The sequence below is a fragment of the Schistocerca cancellata genome, chromosome 9, assembly GCF_023864275.1.
Source record: "Schistocerca cancellata isolate TAMUIC-IGC-003103 chromosome 9, iqSchCanc2.1, whole genome shotgun sequence".
Lineage (NCBI taxonomy): Eukaryota > Metazoa > Arthropoda > Insecta > Orthoptera > Acrididae > Schistocerca > Schistocerca cancellata.
The window spans coordinates 403,952,084-403,972,867 of NC_064634.1; the positions used below are offsets into that span (position 1 = coordinate 403,952,084).

At 37.9% G+C, this 20,784-nt stretch overlaps 1 protein-coding gene across 3 annotated transcripts in view; it reads right to left on the bottom strand.

Moving 5' to 3' along the window:
* The window catches only part of LOC126100734 (protein sex-lethal-like), a 92,012-nt gene that overhangs the window by 14,311 nt on the left and 56,917 nt on the right, over nucleotides 1–20,784 (bottom strand). The window lies entirely within an intron of this gene.

The window sequence follows — 20,784 nt, forward strand, 5'->3', positions numbered from 1 at the left end:
CATAATCTGAACCTAGGTGATAGTTTTATTTCTATGTTAATACCAGCACAAAGTTAATGAGTAACTTACACCTCAACCATAGTTCGGCGACTCCCGACAGAAACAGTCAGAATTATGACACACTACACAAAGTATGTCCGTTGCTACATCATTTGAACAGGAAATTCCAAGACTGCTACACAACCACACCAGACTTGATGATGCAATGGTTAAATTCAAAGGCAAATCACCTCTCAAACAGCACATGAGGGACAAACCTATCAAGAGAGGATACAAAGTGTGGATGTTATGTGAAGAATCATCATACAACTTAAACCTTGATATTTATATCGGAAATGTTTCAACAGTCTCTAGTGGCAGGGTTATGATTGAAAGTGGTTCTAAATTTAACCAGTGATCTTCATGGAAAGAATCATATTATTTTTATGGACAATTATTTTACATCATAACAATTATTTTACATCATAAGATCTGTTCAAGAACCTAAAATCTAACAGTCTGTGCACTTGTGGAACAATAAATCCCAGAAGGAAAACATGCCAAAACTCAAAGAGGAAAACGAACTTGAGAAAGTTGAATTCAATTACAGAATGAGTAATGATGGAATAGTTATCTACAGGTGGAAGGATAACAGGGCAGTCAACATGATTGCTACATATCATGCACCATCGAATGTGTCCACAGTATCCACACAGATAGAAGATGGAACAATAACCAATATCACTTGACCTCTTGTGTTGAAAGATTACAATTCCAGTAGGAACTAAGCGGATAATTTTGATAGACTGAAGTCAGACTATGCTACAGACAGAAAAAGCAAGAAATGGTAGATGATACTGTTCTTTCCCTTTGTAGACTGCTTTGCAACAAACAATGCATTCATTATGCCATTATGCACAAGGAGAATGAAATGGAGCAGTTCTCCAATAAAGACTTTCGTTGAGTGGCATGCAAAAGTTTGTTGGCTCCAAAAGTAGTTTCAGTGGCTGCTTCTTCTACCTCTGTATACAAAAATAATTTATCATCTCAGATCAAGGTACACAAGCCATACACAGATGAAAGTATTTGCCACAAAAGCACTAAACATTATCCCATTCACTTGTCTAAAAGAAGCGCAATTTCCAGATCAAGAAAAAACCCCAGTCTGAACTCTGTGGATGTGTTCAGTGTGCAAAGTATCTTTGTGCCTGAGAGCCGGCAAGAACCAAAGTTGGACCACTAACTACCGAACCTGTATACCGTAATGGGATGATAGTTATCTGCGGTGCCCACATTTAATGCTAACATTTTTTATTGTTAAGGTGAATTTTTACAAACATAATATAGAAAACATATTACACTAATACAACTTAAGTGTTGCTAGTGGCTCAAATTTGAAACATGTAAATTATGGTTCGTGCCCTCTGCAATAAATATTTATGGCGTTTACTTGCCCCTCAAAGCGTTAAAGTACAATCTCAATAATATGACTGAATATATACAGATCAAGTTTAACGGATAAGGATATAAACAGAGGGATTACAATGATTAGATAAGTATATCACAAGAATAACATTAATCAACATTTTTACAAGTTCAAAAAATCATTTAGTGTGTAATCACCTTGTAGGCTAGATTGTACATCATTCATTATGTATAACTGAAGTAGCCTAAATTAGAGTACTTCATATACTTGTTAAGAGCTTTCCTTTTTTTCTTTTTCTTTTTTTTTTTTTTTTTTTTAACTTTTGGTAACAGTTATACAGAAAATAACATCCGGATTACATAACTAATAATACTGCCATAGAATACTGAATGCCAGTGACATGAACCCCATGAATGAAAGACCCTGTCACAGTGGGGTAGCTTGCATGCCACGAGACAGATAGGTGCATTGTAAGTACAACTACACTGAAGAGGTGTCTGTATAGAGACCATACTAACACATGGTTATTGAAGAGGGAAAGCACCCTTTTCAGCAGCTGCAGGGGCAACAGTCTTGATGATTGAATGATATACCTTTTAACATTAATCAACATGTATACATTGTGGGAATTAGTTCAGGGAAGCAACACAAAATCAGACAGCAGTAATACAGGAGAAGGTCCAAAATGAATAAGAAAATAGGAATGTGGGTGAGCTACTATGAACAACATAGTGAATGCATTATCATAGCCAAGATAATGGTAGAACATGGACTGCAAAGGGAAAGATACCTAGAAGAATTTTCACAACAGTTTATTCATTTGTAACACTTGGATTAAGAATAATAAAAGACTTTTTTTATCCATGGAAGAGACCTGGAGACATCACACGGTTTCAGGCAGATTATATAATTTTACAATAAACAATACCAGATAAACTGTTGACAGGCTAATTAGCAATGTTTCTTCTTTACTAAAGCCAAAAAGAAAACATTATACAATGATAATGTATATTTTCTGAAACCAGATTTTAAACTTTAAAAAATTTCCAGAGGCAGATGTGCATTCCAATCATAATGTATTATTGGTTATGAACTACTGATTACAATTGAGTGAACTGCAGAAAGACATGGAATTAAAAAGATGCGACCTGGAAAAGTTGAAAGACCTGAAAGAACCAGATGTTTCTGAGAGTTTCATAGAAAACATTAGGCAACTATTCATTGAAACAGGGGGTAGGAACATAATAGAGGACCAATTGGTGGCTCTGAGAGATGGTAAAGTGAAGATGGCAGACAAACAACTAGGCAAAGACACAAGGCCTAGTATAAACCCTTGGATAACACATGATGCTGAATTTAACTGACAAAAGGGGAAAAATATACAAATTCACAAAGTTAAACAGGCAAGAGGGAATATAAACAAACAAAAAATTAAACTGACAGGATTGTTAAACGGCAAACAAGAAATGACTAGAGGTGAAATGCAAAGACAAAACATGTGTCACTATCGGAAAGACAGAAGCCACCTATAGGAAATATGAAGAAACCTTTGGAGAAAAGAGATGCAGAATACCAAGATCTTGGAAGGCAGGCCAGTACTAAGCGAACAAGTGAAGACCGAAAAGTGCAAGAACCATATAGAATGGTGATACAAAGAAAATGAACTTGTGGACAATAATGTGGCTAGTGAGGAGAAAGTAAATGGAGATAATACAGTGACAATAATTTCACAGAGCACAGAAAGACAAATTTAACAAGGCTCTTTAAGACAACATTCTCTCAGAATTACATAGGTCCCTGGGAGAACACAGCAGATGGCATGAATACACAGGAGGCACCTGACTTACCCTCAGACTATAATAATTCAAATTCCAATGTAGACATGTGTGAATATTACAGAACCATCAGTTTAATAAGCCATGGTTGCCAAATACTGACACACAATATTTACAGAAGGAAGGAAAGACTGGTAGAGGTTGACCTTGGAGAAGACCTGTTTAATTCTTGAGAAATGTGGGAATATGTGCAACAAAACTGACCTAGATTGGAGAAAGACAAAACCTTTGATTGTAGAATTTGCAGATTTTAAGAAAGCACTGGAGAATTTTGGCTGGAGCACACTCTTTGAAATTCTGAAGATACCAGGGATAAAATGCAGAGATCATAAGGTTATATCTAACTTGTGAAGAAACCAGACTGCAGCAATTAGAGTCAGAAGTAATGAAAGGAAAAGTGTAGTTGAGAAGGGAATGAGACAAGCTTGTATCCTATCTCCAAAGTTACTCAGTCTGTGTATGGAGCAAGCAATATTGGAAACAAAGGAGAAATTTGGAGAACGAATTAAAGTTTGAAAGTTTGAGGAAAAGAAATAAAAACCTTTGGGGTTTGTCAATGACACTGTAATAATGTCACAGAAAGCAAAGGATCTGGAAGATTAGTTGAATGGAATGGTCAGTGTCTTTAAAAATTGTTTCAAGATGAACATAAGCAAGAGTAAAATAAGAGTAACGGAATGTACTTTGATTAGATCGGGTGAGGCTGAGGGGAGTAAATTAGGAAATGGGACAGTAAAACAGTTGATAACTTTTGGTTTATGAGGTGTAAAATAACTGATGATTACTGACAGGGAGAAAACATGTTCGAAACACAGTACAACATGTTAAATTAAACATTAAACAAATAAAAATGACTGGTGGCATAAAGTACAAATAAATAATTATTCCACATGGCCACGGTTCCAAATGTAACCAGTATGGCCACAATTAATTTAATATTAATAAATTATGTTAATTTCCATGGAAATCTGAGTGTTATGTTTTTGTCATTCTTCCTCTTTTGACTTTGAACTGTACTCCTGTTGTTGTTGTTGCTTGTTGTTGTTGTTGTTGGTGGTGGTGGTGGTGGTGGTGGTGGACATAACTGGCAGAAGTTAATAGGAGCCAGATGCAGGTGGTGTATGAAATGTTAGCTGTGTGCATATTCTAGTCCAATGTTCAGATCTTGGAATCTTTCTGGAAGTGTTTTGATTGCTTAGGATTGTTGATTTTAGAGTAGTGAGGAGTTTAATCCTATCTCATGGATAAAAGCGAAGCTGGACACCCTTCTTTGAACCAACTGGGTAGTGTGGCTGTTCTCAGACGTAATCTCAGGCTGCCAATAAACACTTCTGATTAAATCTGTGGAGCAATCTGTTACGTAATTAGTCTTGCATGCTGTGCACCACTATGGGAGCATGACTTCTGGCTGTAGCACCAACTGAGACTTGGTGTGACGCTAGAGAGGCTCCAAAAAACAAATGAAAGAAATGTTTCATACTTTTTACCCAGAAGAGAACTAAGAATTTTACACATGGGCAATGAAACAAAGGAAAGATGTTACAGCAATGACAATAAACATGGAAAAAACTTTCTTTCTTTACCATTAAGTGAAGCATCTACTCAAAAGAATCATAGTGGTAGAATTACAAGAAAAAGCAGTAGAATGAATAATTCCCATTAGTTTCCAAATCCTCAGTACATCTGACTATTTTGTGGTATAAGAAAGAGTTTTCTTAGAGCTGAGATTACTGTCCATTGTACAGAAATCATTAAGATTATGTAACCAATATGCAAATACTTAAAACAATTTACTGTGTGAATTAAGTTTCTTTTACACATTTCCATATATTTTTATACTGTTTAATTTCATATCTATACTTATTTCATTTTCTTTAAAATAGTGGACATATTCGATAAAACAATGCTTTAGCATTGTATGGTTACACTGTTTAACAACTGTTTCAATTCTATGCTCGAGACTTGCTTCTTTAAGCCCTACTGAAACGGCACCTTTACTGTGTTTACCTCTGCTGATTATATATGAGTGAAGACAGAAATGTTTGTTTTCACACTCTGAATGCACATAACACCAATGCCTCATTTGAGAGGAGTACTGACTATGTGAATTTTTGGTGCCTCTAGGATAAGTGAGCAGAGGATTAGCAACGTAGGAAATGGGGGCTGGGACAATTTTATGTCAAAGAGGGTGCATCCTGTCAATCAGGTAGATCAGCTAATCCCACCAAGTGTACAGTGGCGCGCATAACAGAATTGAGCAGCCATTAAAAGAAGTCCCAGAAATTTAATGAGAATCACAGCTCCCAGAAAAGCCATGCTGCATGCATAATTTGGGACTTGATGTGCTGGGAAAGATTGCACTTAATTGGAAACCATCCAAATCTAAATCTCAGGAAACAAGTTCAGTGGTTGGCACTAATGTGCGCCAGTACTTGTGTGCCAAGAGGAGGGAGGAGTTTTAGTACCGATATTGAAGCAGCCAGTCAGGAGTAGTTTTTATATGGAAAATATTGGCCAAGTTAGCTGCCATCAGTTAAGATGAATCATTAACGTGGAAAGTTGTTGGACAGGGGAAAGTAAGCATGAACAACACTCATGAATTAGGTCTGAGGCCTGCTCTGGTTGGCCAACTGCTGCTTCCAAGGCTGTACATGGAGCAGTCTACGATTGTGGGACATGTAATCAGCATGTTGCCAATCTCTCCAGCTGTTATTGCCAGTAGATGAATGCCAGTGATGCTGCTGCTTCTTTATTCAAGAAGCTCCTGACTTTGTCTCACATGTTGAGTGATCCTAGTACTAGGGTTCCCTAACTCAGAAAAAAATCTGAGTAGGCACCAGTCCTTCCACACCGAAAGCAATGGTACTAACCATTTGGCTATGGAGGAGGTCACAGGAGAAAGTAAAAATTCCAATACTTTTGTAAGAACTTTAAAATTTGGTGAGCATTGCCAAAATGTAAGATGTTAGGAGGCTGACCTGAGGAAATAGTAGCTCACTGCTACAAAACAAAGGTATGCAGTAGCAAGAATATCATGTACATGATCTGAAGAACAGTCTTAAATAGTCAATGAGATGAGAGCTCCAATTCAACATGTAAGGGAGAGAAGCAAGGAACAAGAGGTATTACAAGATAGCATCCATGTTGTTGTTGTTGTTGTTGTTGTTGTTGTGGTCTTCAGTCCTGAGAGTGGTTTGATGCAGCTCTCCATGCTACTCTATCCTGTGCACACTTCTTCATCTCCCAGTACCTCTTGGTCTCCATCTACGATTTTTACCCTCCACGCTGCCCTCCATTACTAAATTGGTGATCCCTTGATGCCTCAGAACTTGTCCTACCAACCGATCCCTTCTTCTAGTCAAGTTGTGCCACAAACTCCTCTTCTCCCCAATTCTATTCAATACCTCCTCATTAGTTATGTGATCTACCCATCTGATCTTCAGCATTCTTCTGTAGCACCACATTTCAAAAGCTTCTATTCTCTTCTTGTCTAAACTATTTATTGTCCATGTTTCACTTCCATACATGGCTACACTCCATACAAATACTTTTAGAAACGACTTCCTGACACTTAAATCAATACTCGATGTTAACAAATTTCTCTTCTTCAGAAACGCTTTCCTTGCCATTGCCAGTCTACATTTTATATCCTCTCTACTTCGACCATCATCAGTTATTTTGCTCCCCAAATAGCAAAACTCCTTTACTACTTTAAGTGTCTCATTTCCTAATCTATTTCCCTCGGCTTCACACGACTTAATTCGACTACATTCCATTATCCTTGTTTTGCTTTTGTTGATGTTCATCTTATACCCTCCTTTCAAGATACTGTCCATTCCGTTCAACTGCTCTTCCAAGTCCTTTGCTGTCTCTGACAGAATTACAATGTCATCAGTGAACCTCAAAGTTTTTATTTCTTCTCCATATCTACTCCGAACTTTTCTTTTGTTTCCTTCACTGCTTGCTCAATATACAGAATGAATAGCATTGGGGAGAGGCTACAACCCTGTCTCACTCCCTTCCCAACCACTGCTTCCCTTTCATACCCCTCGACTCTTATAACTGCCATCTGGTTTCTGTACTAATTGTAAATAGCCTTTCGCTCCCTGTATTTTACCCCTGCCACCTTCAGAATTTGAAAGAGAGTATTCCAGTCAACACTGTCAAGAGCTTTCTCTAAGTCTACAAATGCTAGAAACGTAGGTTTGCCTCTCCTTAATCTTTCTTATAAGATAAGTTGTAGGGTCAGTATTGCCTCACGTGTTCCAACATTTCTACGGAATCCAAACTGATCTTCCCCGAGGTCGGCTTCTACCAGTTTTTCCATTTGTCTCTAAAGAATTCGCGTTAGTATTTTGCAGCTGTGACTTATTAAACTGATGGTTCGGTAGTTTTCACATCTGTCAACACCTGCTTTCTTTGGGATTAGAAATATTATATTCTTCTTGAAGTCTGAGGGAATTTCGCCTGTCTCATACATATTGCTCACCAGATGGTAGAGTTTTGTCAGGACTGGCTCTCCCAAGGCTATCAGTAGTTCTAATGGAATGTTGTCTACTCCAGGGGCCTTGTTTCAACTTGGATCTTTCAGTGCTCTGTCAAACTCTTCACGCAGTATCGTATCTCCCATTTCATCTTCATCGACATCCTCATCCATTTCCATAATATTGTCCTCAAGAACATCGCCCCTGTATAGACCTTCTATATACTCCTTCCATCTTTCTGCTTTCCCTTCTTTGGTTAGAACTGGGTTTCCATCTGAGCTCTTGATATTCATGCAAGTAGTTCTCTTTTCTCCAAAGGTCTCTTTAATTTTCCTGTAGGCAGTATCTATCCTACCCCTCGTGAGATAAGGCTCTACATTCTTACATTTGTCCTCTAGCCATCCCTGCTTAGCCATTTTGCAATTCCTGTCGATCTCATTTTTGAGACTTTGTATTCCTTTTTGCCTGCTTCATTTACTGCATTTTTATATTTTCTCCTTTTATCAATTAAATTCAATATTTCTTCTGTTACCCATGGATTTCTACTAGCCCTTGTCTTTTTACCTACTTGATCCTCTGCTGCCTTTACTACTTCATCCCTCAGAGCTACCCATTCTTCTTCTACTGTATTTCTTTCCCCCATTCCTATCAATTGTTCCCTTATGCTCTCCCTGAAACTCTCTACAACCTCTGGTTCTTTCAGTTTATCCAGGTCCCATCTCCTTAAATTCCCACCGTTTTGCAGTTTCTTCAGTTTTAATCTACAGTTCATAACCAATAGATTGTGGTCAGAGTCCACATCTGCCCCTGGAAATGTCTTACAAGTTAAAACCTGGTTCCTAAATCTCTGTCTTACCATTATATAATCTATCTGAAACCTTCTAGTATCTCCAGGGTTCTTCCATGTATACAACCTTCATTCATGATTCTTGAACCAAGTGTCAGCTATGATTAAGTTATGCTCTGTGCAAAATTCTACCAGGCGGTTTCCTCTTTCATTTCTTAGCCCCAATCCATATTCACCTACTACGTTTCCTTCTCTTCCTTTTCCTACTGTCGAATTCCAGTCACCCATGACTATTAAATTTTCGTCTCCCTTCACTACCTGAATAATTTCTTTTATCTCATCATACATTTTATCAATTTCTTCATCATCTGCAGAGCCAGTTGGCATATAAACTTTTACTACTGCAGTAGGCGTGGGCTTCGTGTCTATCTTCGCCACAATAATGCGTTCACTGTGCTGTTTGTAGCTTACCTGCACTCCTATTTTCCTATTCATTATTAAAGCTACTCCTGTATTACCCCTATTTGATTTTGTATTTATAACCCTGTATTCACCTGACCAAAAGTCTTGTTCCTCCTGCCACTGAACTTCACTAATTCCCACTATATCTAACTTTAACCTATCCATTTCCCTTTTTAAATTTTCTAACCTACCTGCCCGATTAAGGGATCTGACATTCCGTGTTCTGATCTGTAGAACGCCAGTTTTCTTTCTCCTGATAACGACGTCATGTTGAGTAGTCCCCGCACGGAGATGCGAATGGGGGACTATTTTACCTCCGGAATATTTTACCTAAGAGGACGCCATCATCATTTAATGATACAGTAAAGCTGCATGCCCTCAGGAAAAATGACGGCTACAGTTTCCCCTTGCTTTCAGCCATTCGCAGTACTACAACAGCAAGGCCGTTTTCGTTAGTGTTACAAGGCCAGATCAGTCAATCATCCAGACTGTTGCCCCTGGAACTACTGAAAAGACTTCTGCCCCTCTTCAGGAACCACACGTTTGTCTGGCCTCTCAACAGATACCGCTCCGTTGTGGTTGCACCTACGGTCCGGCTATCTGTATCGTTGAGGTACTTAAGCCTCCCCACCAACGGTAAGGTCCATGGTTCATGGGGGGATAGCATCCATATACAAATTAAAATGCAAAGATGGATTGCAGAAAGCAGGAAAGGATTGTACATGAGGAACATACTTTTAGAGAAATTGGAGGTAAGGGAAGAAAGAGAGAGAACAAATGGATGAAGAGAAAATGAGAGAGCAGCAAACAAAAAAAGAGAGAGAGGGAATATAATGACCCAAAAGGACAGAACACAGAGAAGTTAGAGAAGCAAGCAAATTGAGAACAAGAAGAGACTATTAGACAGGGGGAAAGGGAGAATAAAAAGCAGAGAAAGAGAGGGAATGAATGGAAAGTGGAAAGGTGCAAACTATGTTTACAAGAGCTATAACTGAAAACCTGAAGCTGAGAAAAGAGAAATTTAATAGCTTATAATTTTAAATATTTGAGCTTCATTTCCCCTCACCATCATAAAATATGGGGACCTCTCATCCAAGGGTTTTAGTGACTTGTTGCTTCTTTCTAATCTTTCTTATCTATACATCTTTCCTCCCTGAGGAAGGAACTAACTACTCCAAAAGCTACAATAATGTATTGTACTTTGTTTTGGCAACAGCACTAACATTTCCATTTTGTGTAAAACTGTTCTGCCTACATCTTTGTCACACAATGTGTGCTTGAGAATGATGGCAGCATTGTGCAGTGGTTTGGATGAGCGGGAGCTAACTGGGTGCTGAGCACAAATTAAAAGTGGAGTGAATATGACTGTTTTCCACAGAGAAGAAATACAAATACATAAATGATAAAAAATTTTACTGATCACAAAAACCTGTTCTAAAAAATACATCAAAATATAAAAACTGACGAACTATCCAATTCTTGTTGCTTTGCACCTTGTTCTCTTATTGTTGTTACTGCTGAAAACAACAGACAGTACCAGCCACGTGGTTACTCCAGTTCAAAAATGTGTCACTGATGCTCTACGCAAACTCTTTGAGCATAATGTACAAATAAATATGTGTACATATTACTTGGCAAGATGAACTGGTTACCTGGTCGTAGTGGTAAATAACTTGGTCATATCACAAATCACAGTTAGATTCCAATTCAAAAGTAGTGCTTGTTACCTAGCAATGTAAATGTGAAAAATGATCAAGGAAAATATCTTTGTGGGAGGCCACAACAACTTGCAATTAATGTCACCTATGTAGCACAGGAATTAAACATTGGCAGTAAATACTTCATTGATGATATACACAAATGTGTTACTAGGCAGATTTGTGCAGCATTATAAACACCACAAGGAAATACCATATTTGCAAAAACTTCACTGCTGTTGTCAGATGACTCTGGACTTCCTTAGCAAAGAAACTGAGGACAACTGATCCATCTATGGGATCTGATTTCAAAAAGTGCCATGATGAATGTGTCATGTGAATGAGAGAATACATTTGCAGAAAGAGCAAACTACCTTAGATTTTTTATGAAAAAATGAAGCACCAGGATTAAACACGCCAGTAATTTACCTAGATGAACTTTGGAATCTCACACATTGCACTGTGAATAACTGAAATAGTGTGAAGATTAATGGCAAACAACTGTGCCAGGCAACATTTAGTGACATAAACCATATATGAACTGTCAACGTAAATGTGGCTATCAATACATGCTATGTTTCTTGTAATGATTAATTACAATGAGGACCGTTATTCTCACTGTTTTATTATGTAATTTCATAAATTTCATATGTTATGCTACTTTTATTCTTTATATGTTGTTTACAATGCTACTCTTTTTTAAGAACAAAAACAAAGACAGTCTTACCACTGCTGGCTGCAATTTGTATCTATTTAAAACTGAACATTGACTTTTACTTTTAGTAATCGACACACTTGCTTGGGAAGCAAGTGTGACAGCCGTATGCCAGAGGAGAGGGGCTACCTACATATTTTAAGGTTGTACTTCATATCACTAGTTTCCTATTACAGGTAAAAAATTTGTAAATGTTTCTCACACTAGTATTTTAACTATGTGCTGCGGGTTTTTGATTATAGGATGGCCTGAGGATGGTACTATACCGAAACTGGTAGCCAGTAGGTAAATAAAACATTGCAACTACAGACTAAAACAAATATATTTTCCGCACTGGTCACTGATTCAACCGCCAATATTTCGAGAATATGTAATGTTCATTGTTGTGAATAAACAGTTTTGTTTCATGTCATTTTTCCTCTATGACTATAACAGAAAAACTTTGAACTACTTAAGAACAAGGAAAGCCAAGGGTTTTCTCCTCTTCATTCTTGTGACAAAATTTCACAAGAAAATGGCTGCCCTCTTACTGCCACCACACCATCCAGACCTAAATCTTATAGTACTGATCTGGAATCTTGCAAAGAATAAGATCCATAGCCTTAATATGGAAAGCATCTCAATCTTTAAGTGGAAAACTAACACTGACACTGCTATTAAATAAATGTCATGTTACACCCAACCTTATGAAAGCATTTCAATGCAACACTATTTTGGCAAATTATTTGTCAATTTCAGTTCTTTTATATTGAAGCAGCTTTTCAGTTAACCTAACAAGACCGACTGGACTTCCTTCTACATTTTTCCATCAGGGAAAAATGTGAGGTGATGACCCAGAATCAAATTTGGGACCCTGGCATTACTACTGAAAAACACTAACCGTTAGACCATGTGGTCAGTTTGCTTATGCTGCTGTGGCATTGATGTCTAATATTGTGGCATTAGAAGACTAGAAAGGCCATGCACTACACAAGAAATGTGTTATAACTACTGGAGGAGAGTTACTTTGGAACTTTGAAGCATGAACGAAGTGAAAATACAAAAAAATTCAGTCAGCACAGATTTGAACAAAAAGTTGACGTTATCATCCATGAATGAAACAGCAGATGACAAATCAGCTGATGCAGCTGCGGAATATACCAATATCAGCAGGAAAGATAGTTAAAAGACTGCTGTTGTAACTTATACTACTGTCTAGTGTGGTGTAAAACTCTATCTGAAGTTGAAACAATAAGAGCAGAATTAAAAGGCAGTGAAGCAATTCATTGAAGACACAGCACGAAAGCATGGGAAAACTCGGCCCAGTAAAGTAATTTCAGCACCTGTAAGCACTATGTAACATGTGTCCAAGTAGACAAATGTCACCTGCAACTGTTCATTAATATAAGATGATGATATGAGTTATGTTTGTAATTAAGGCCATTTCAAAACTCCCTATTTTTCATGAAACGTGGTTTCATCTTAAGTCAAATATGGAAGTAAAGAGCAAAAAAGACAAAAATCCATTAAAGTAAGAAAGAGAAAAATTGGTATGTGTTGTACAACCAGAAAGAGCATACAATATACCTGGGCTTGATTGCTCCTGATAATTTATAGTACTCTGCAAAAGTTTTTTTTTTTGGGTGGATCGAATATAAGTCCAGTGAAACTGTCAGAAAAAAAGCCTGTACCTTGAAAAAGGTGGGGTAGAAGATTTTATTTTTTTAATTCGTTCATATTGTTGGAAAGGTTACAAAACCATGTTTTGCCAACAAAATTTCTCTTGGGAAAACTTTCTGCAGTCAAAAAACTTTGAAAATTTTGAACCTTTTTCAGTTTTTTCAAAATATCTCAGTTTCATTTGCTCCTATCACTTTAACGTCTATTTTCTTTTTTAAAGAGCACAAAATTCTCTACAAATTTGATTCTTACCATTTTTTTCTACTCCCAGTATCTAAGGCGCTACAGCATGTCAAAAAATACCAATTTTTCAAATTTCGAGCAAAGTGGCAAATTATCTAATTTTTGAACACTGTTATTTCAGTTTCTATTTGTGTAGTACAAACATATTACTCATCATGTCATTCATTGGAATTTACCATCTCACTCTGCTGCAGGGCCAGGACAAACAGCATCATATTCAGTAACTACGAACACATTCACGACGGATTGCGTGAAGTTTATTTATGTTGCAATATGTAATACGATTGCATGCAGGTGCCATACATTTTCTACAGTTAATTGACGTTAATGATCAGTTATAAGAAAAAGTATGTAGGAATAGTTCTTTAGCGGACAAAAGCATATTTATTCTTTGGCGGGCGGAAGGCGATTATCTCTGGTGATTGTTCACAGCACACTGACAGCTATTAGCACACAACAATAAGGGTCCTACAGTTTGGAGTCGCTTCCATTCAGTATATGTTGTGGTGCTGAAAATGAGTATGTCTGACATGAATTTGTGTTTCATTTGCAAAAAAACTGTGGTGAGTGGTGGACGTAATGTGAAAAAGAAGCCGGCCGGTGTGGCCGTGCGGTTCTAGGAGCTTCAGTCTGGAACCGCTACGGTCACAGGTTCGAATCCTGCCTCGGGCATGGATGTGTGTGATGTCCTTAGGTTAGTTAGGTTTAAGTAGTTCTAAGTTCTAGGGGACTGATGACCATAGATGTCCCATAGTCCCATAGTGCTCAGAGCCATTTGAACCATTTGTGAAAAAGAAAGGACTGAGCACACTTATCGATTGTAGTGCTAAACGCAGGGAGTCTGCCCACCCGTTTTTTGAAAATACTCAGTGAAGTGATGTTGCATGAAGCATGCTACAAGAAGTACATTAATGAGAGAATGATAGCAGCTGGCCTTCGACATCCTCAGGAACCAACAGGCATGCTACGTCGGTCGCAGGAAAAAGGTCAGTTCAATTTCAAAGAGAAATGCTTCTTATTTGCAAAAGGAAATTCTGATGACATTTTAACCAAGCAGTTAAGATTGCCATATGCCAAACGAAATTTTGTTTACAAAGTAATGAAATTGGAAGTGCAATCGACAGTATTAGAACAGGCTAAACGACGTGGTGATGAATTTGGTCAACAAGTGATAGAGCGGATTCAAAATGTAAATGATTTGGTTGCTGCAGATGGGTAATACCACAGATTTTGCTACAGAAAGTTCTTTCACGGTGTTTCAGCTACTGGACAGAATCGAGGTTACCAACCTGCAACACAAGTAGATGAAGGCATGGAGGTTATATTTGCCTACCTGGAAACCAATACGGAAGAACGTCAATTTTCTATGGACAATCTGTTAGAGCAAATACCCACATCACCTCGTCCTGATATTCGAACTGTCAAAGTTCGCCTTTTCCGGAAATATGGTGACGATGTGGTGATAGCTGAAACACCTTCAAAGCCAGGCACAAGAAGATGCTGACGTTATAATTGTAACATCTGCCATTTCAAGAACCAAAGATTTTGGAGGTGTTGTCATTGTAGGAGAATATGTTGACCTGCTTTTGCTCATGACCAGTTTGGGGTAAGGCAGTGAAAACTTATTTTTCTTATAGCCAGGAAGAGGAAATGCAGAAGACAAGTGGTTTTCCACTGCATCTTACAAGTTTGACAGTGAATATATTCTGTTCATTCACGCCTTTAGCGGATGTGACGCAACATTCGCTTTTTTTGGTCAAGGAAAAATTAAGTGCTTCAATATTGTTGCGAAAAATGAACACCTAACCTCAGCGCTTTGCACGTTCAATAAACCACATGCTACCCGTGAAGAAATAATAACAGCAGGAGAACAGGTTACTATCGCATTGTATAGTGGAGGTGTCAGCAGTTCCCACACACTAGACCATTTGCGGTACCAGCTATTCGCCAAGTCTGCCACAAAAAGCAAACTGAATCTTGCATGGTTGCCACCTACACAAACAAGATGCTGCACAACATCATTCGTTGCGGACTTACCAACAAGTCCAAAGTTGGATGGGAAACTGGAAACCTCCTGATAAATGGGGCTGGAATCACAGTGACCACGGTCCAATATTCGTTATAATGAGCTAAGATTCAGCACCTGAAGCACTTCTTCACATTGTTTCATGCTCATGCAAGCTGAACTGTGGCGGAGCGTGCTCCTGTAGAAAAGTGCTTTTGAAATGTTCTTCAATTTGCGAGAAATGTATTGGGGTCAACTGTGAAAATGTGCCAAAATTTTTATATGAAGACAGTGAAGAAGATGTTATGGAGGATGTTGAGGAAACGGCTGACGAAATCAACGAACTTGCTGAGGCTGACTCACTGTTTAAAGAAGAGGTCAATCTGGGATCAACTCTATGTACAGACCCTGAATCCGTAACTCAAGGTATTTCCGGTGACACTGAGGAACCTGGCCCATCAAAATGTTGGAAGTGATGCTCATACCTGTCTCAATTGTGCTAAAGTGCGATATTACAAATATTACACACCCAGAACTGTCAACATTTTTTAGTAACTGACAATGCATTTTAATTGTAATAAAGCTACTTGTTTTTAATGTCAACTGTGTGGCCTTTATACACAAGAATAATTACCTACCTAATTAGGTTGCCTATTGCACTAATAATAGTTCAGTTTCCTGAGACAATTTACTTTGTGTGTGTGTGTGTGTGTGTGTGTGTGTGTGTGTGTGTGTGTGTGTGTGTCTTAATGATGTATTTTTATATTTATAGTTTCACAAATACCAGGGCTGAGGTGGCCCATAGTGAACTTCAGGTAGTGATGTAAGAATCACAATAATTGGGTGCCCAGCAATCCTCATGTTGCATGCAGAGAAACTGAATACCTGAAAGTGAGGTGGTAAATTCCAACATATAGCATGATGTATAATGTATTTATACTACACAAACAGAAACTGAAAAAATAGTTTTCAAAAATAAGGTATCTTGCCACTATGGCATGATGTATAATGTATTTATACTACACAAACAGAAACTGAAAAAATAGTGTTCAAAAATAAGGTATCTTGCCACTATGCTCAAAATTTGAAAAATTGGTATTTTTTGACGTGCTGTAGCGCCTTAGATACTGGGAGTAGAAAAAAACGGTAAGAACCAAATTTGTAGAGAATTTTGTGCTCTTTAAAAAAGAAAATAGACGTTAAAACAATAGGAGCAAATGAGATATTTTGAAAAAACTGAAAAAAGTCCGAAATTTTTGAAGTTTTTTGACTGCAGAAAGTTTTCCCAAGAGAAATTTTGTTGGCAAAACTTGGTTTTGTAACCCTTCCAACAATATGAACGAGTTAAAAAAATAAAATCTTCTACCCAACCTTTTGCAAGGTATATCTGCAATTTGACTGGACTATAAATTAGACTTTGTTCTGAGTGTACAAGTTGAAGAGAAAGGTTTGCCTTCACAGACTCATCCATTAGTACTGCTCTCAATCTCTGAGCAACTCAGGAGCATTGTACAACTGCACAACACATATCATCATGATCAACACATATTTTACTCATGAAGGTGTGAAACCCACAGAAATTTTGCAGAGATTGAGAGCACAGGTCAGTGATGAAACACTTGCCAATCTTATGAGTTCACTTGGTATGAGTTCAAAAAAGCCATAAATAGGTTGAAAATGACAACCACAACTATCGACCAACAGCATGCCTTACCAATTAATACTATTTGTGATCTATTAAGACAGTATTTAAAATTGCTTCTCCCATCTAATTAAATTATGGCAGCAGTCAAGCTATCATTACAAAGGAACTAGGACACCATAGACCATAGACTACACATCTGGTGGTTCTCTTAACTTTTGCCTGAATAAAAGAAGTAAAATATGTGAAGTTTACAGAAACATTATTGCCTGAAGGGTCAACATTTTTAAGACGTAATGTGACCAGTGATAAAACACGGATACACCACTACATACCCAAGTCAAAACAGGACACTAAAAAGTGTCGAAGGAAGGGTGAGGCAATGCCAGTGAAAGCCAGCACTATAATGTAGCTGGCAAGATACTATGTATTTCTGACCAGTGTGGTGTTATGCATATTGACCTTTGATTTTTTTTGTACAAGCACCATATTATCGGCATGACATATACTGTGACCTTTTGAATGAAATTAAACTTCCTTAATTCAACGAATGACACGATCAATTGATACAACATTCCTCTACACTGTTTTATCTTTGCCAAGCAGTGACAAGGTTATTCCACAATTGATACAACATTCCTCTACACTGTTGTATCTTTGCCAAGCAGTGACAAGGTTATTCCACTGATGGGCAGTGACATGGAGGTGGAATCAATTTGTCGCCTTAGTAGGGGGTGGACAATACACACTGAGCCATGTACATGTAGAAGCTGCCAGAGGGCTCAATTCAGATGGGCAAACCTTATTTTTCTCGGCTGCTTTAAAATAAGCATACAACACAGTCGAAAAGCTGTTCACATACTAACATGAAGCACCTGAGTATGTGCCATTATAACAAATTTTGTGATATTTTGTCATATGAAAGTTGGCAGCTGTGGTTTTTCCATGTTTGTTAGCTGCAATTCTTCCCATTAGTAGCCTAATAGCTTTTGTGTGGTGAGCATTGTAGTTTGATGTTTATTTTCATCATGGAGCAGGTGACAACTGAGCAATGTATCCAAATAACAAAAACTTATTACAAAAACAGTGGAAATCCCACAGCAATTGTTCGTGAATTGTGTGTGACACTTGTACGTAATGCTGCTCCAACCAAATCATTAATTTGGAAGTTGACCCGGAAGTTAGAAACCACGTGTTCTGCTTCAAATGTTAAGAAAACACGATGGCCATATTCTATTGGAACACAAGAAAACACTGCTGTGAGTGTAAGCTCCAGAAAATCGGTTCACAGAAAAGCTCAACAATTGAATTTATCACCAAGTTCACTGCATGAAATCCTTTCAAAAGATCTGAAAATGCATGTGTACAAGATTCAACTTACACAGACCCTGCAGATCATGGAAAGCGACATCAGTTCGCGCAATGGGTCTTGGCTTGACAATCAGAACAAAAACTTCAGAAAAGGAATAATCTTCTCAGATGAGGTGCACTTCCACCTCAGTAGGTTCACCAATAAGTAGATCTGCAGAATTTGAGGTAATGAAAATCTGCAAGTGACTGTGGAAGATGAGATGTCTCCACAATGCACGACCGTGTGGTGTGGGTTCTGGGCAGGGGGCGTGATCGGCTTGTACTTTTTTGAAAACGATGAGGGAGCTGCCATCAATGTTAATGGCGAACGTTACCGAAACATGCTCTCTGATTGGTTTTTCCTCTTATTGATGAAAATGGCAATTTTTTGGTTTCAACAAGACGGTGCAATATGTCACTCATCCCTTGAAACAACTGCTCTCCCTCAAAAAATTTTTCCATAGTAACCGGGAATGGCCTGCCAGATCATGCGCTCTTACACCTTGTCACTTTTTTTGTGGGGATACGTAACATCAAAAGCTATACGTGAAAAAACCACCAACAATACACCAACTGTAGGATGAAATTAAAAGGATTATTAATGGCATACCACCAGATTTTTGTGAATGCGTCATTGAGGACTTTAATGAACGCATTACTCATTGCTGCACAGCCTTGGGTGGTCACAAGGAGAATATATTTTCAAACATATATGGAAGAAGTTACTTAATGTGTAAAAAAAAAAAAAAAAAGAAACTATTCGTCCCTGCTTTCCAGACACCCTCTAGTAATGTGCTGATTATCTTGCTGTGGGTTCTGATTTCAATTTGTTTAACACAGGGACTAATTCCTCATTGTTTACGACTTGGCATCCATCCTGGAATTAGTTGGCATGCAAACTTCCTATGTGGTGTCGCACATTCCTGTCTCCCACCTTGTACCATTTGTGAATGAGTTCTGCATCAGTCTGAACTTTACTGTAAGCATCTCATTTGTGTTCGTAGCCAGTGGGATACATAACGCCTGTCACCACACTGCAGCTCTCACTCACCAGAAATAGTCAGAGAGAAAATGAATGCTCTTCAACCAACCCCCTTACATCCCAGACCTATGGCTCTGAGATTTTTCATATCTTTGGATCATTTGAGGAAGCACTGCTACGAAAAGTATAGGGCAATGACACTGCCATGGAAGACTTCCAGCAGAACTGGCTGGACATGGCCCCAGTCCTTTAACGATAATACCATCAAGAACATGCAACGAGGTAGGCTAAGTGCATTTTAAAAACAGGAGGTTATACACAAAAGTGATGTATACTTGATTATGTCACAACACCAAATGAAAAAATAAAACCATTCAAAACAAAAATTTCATTTACATTTGATCCATCCTAGTAAAACAAGGATTTCTTGTTGATGCAAAAAGTTACGCACATCATATACTTAATTGAAGAGGAACAGCCGTAGTGCTAACTAAATCAGAAATCATTACACCAGATTTTTAACATCACTTGCATTAAACAAATGATAATTGAAAAACTGATATCTGATCGGACTAGCAACATCAATTTAAGGCTTAATATGTCAACTAGTAGGCAAAAATTAGTTTCTGGCATGTGATTTTCATCTTCTGGAATTCGTGTTGCATGTAAATGTAGCATAAGAAACCCTTATTTCATTCATGACAGACTGAATTTCAAAACTACGTAGTAAGGCAGAAGAAAGAGTGCGGGCAGGATCACTATTTCATCCACGAAGGAACTCAGTACACTCACTCGGTGACTGTCATTTGCCAACAGATTATTGAATGAAACAACAAATAACAACTGGCTTATTGAGGTCTTCTCCAACAATATTTAGAAAAAGGAAGACAAAGCACTTTTGCTGAATGAACACTGTATTTATTTGCAATTAGTGTCAGGTCCCAGCAGATGGCATATTTCTTGTGGAGATTTACAGGTTTGTCACGAGGAAGTTTGAGCAGAAACCCATATTTTGTGTGCAACTTTGAGACACTTCTGATGAAGTGTGCTATGTTACACAAGACATATATGCTAGGGACTGAGGACGTGGTTCAACTCATAACTAGTTCTGGATAAATAAATCATTCAGTCGACAAGCTCTAATCCTGCTCTCTCTTAAGAAAAAAGCTTCGCAGCAGTCTCATGTAACAGCATGTATTATATCATGCCCCATATTTTTTTATACTCCAATAAACTAAATTAAACCTCACAGCCCCTCTCAGATAAGGTTATTCAGTATGTATCACAAATAAACTGCCAGTCTCTTTTATTGTTTCCTATGTGTTCTGTGTTGCATAATATCCATATGCCAATACAATAATCTCTAAAATTATTAGGCCATTAACTAAACACTACTTTAAATAACAAAACCAAATTGTATGTGATGATTTCTAGAATTATTTACAATAAAATGCTTTACAACACCCAAAACTGGAGCACTAAATGTGACAACTACTTCACAAACAGGCAGCAATGACA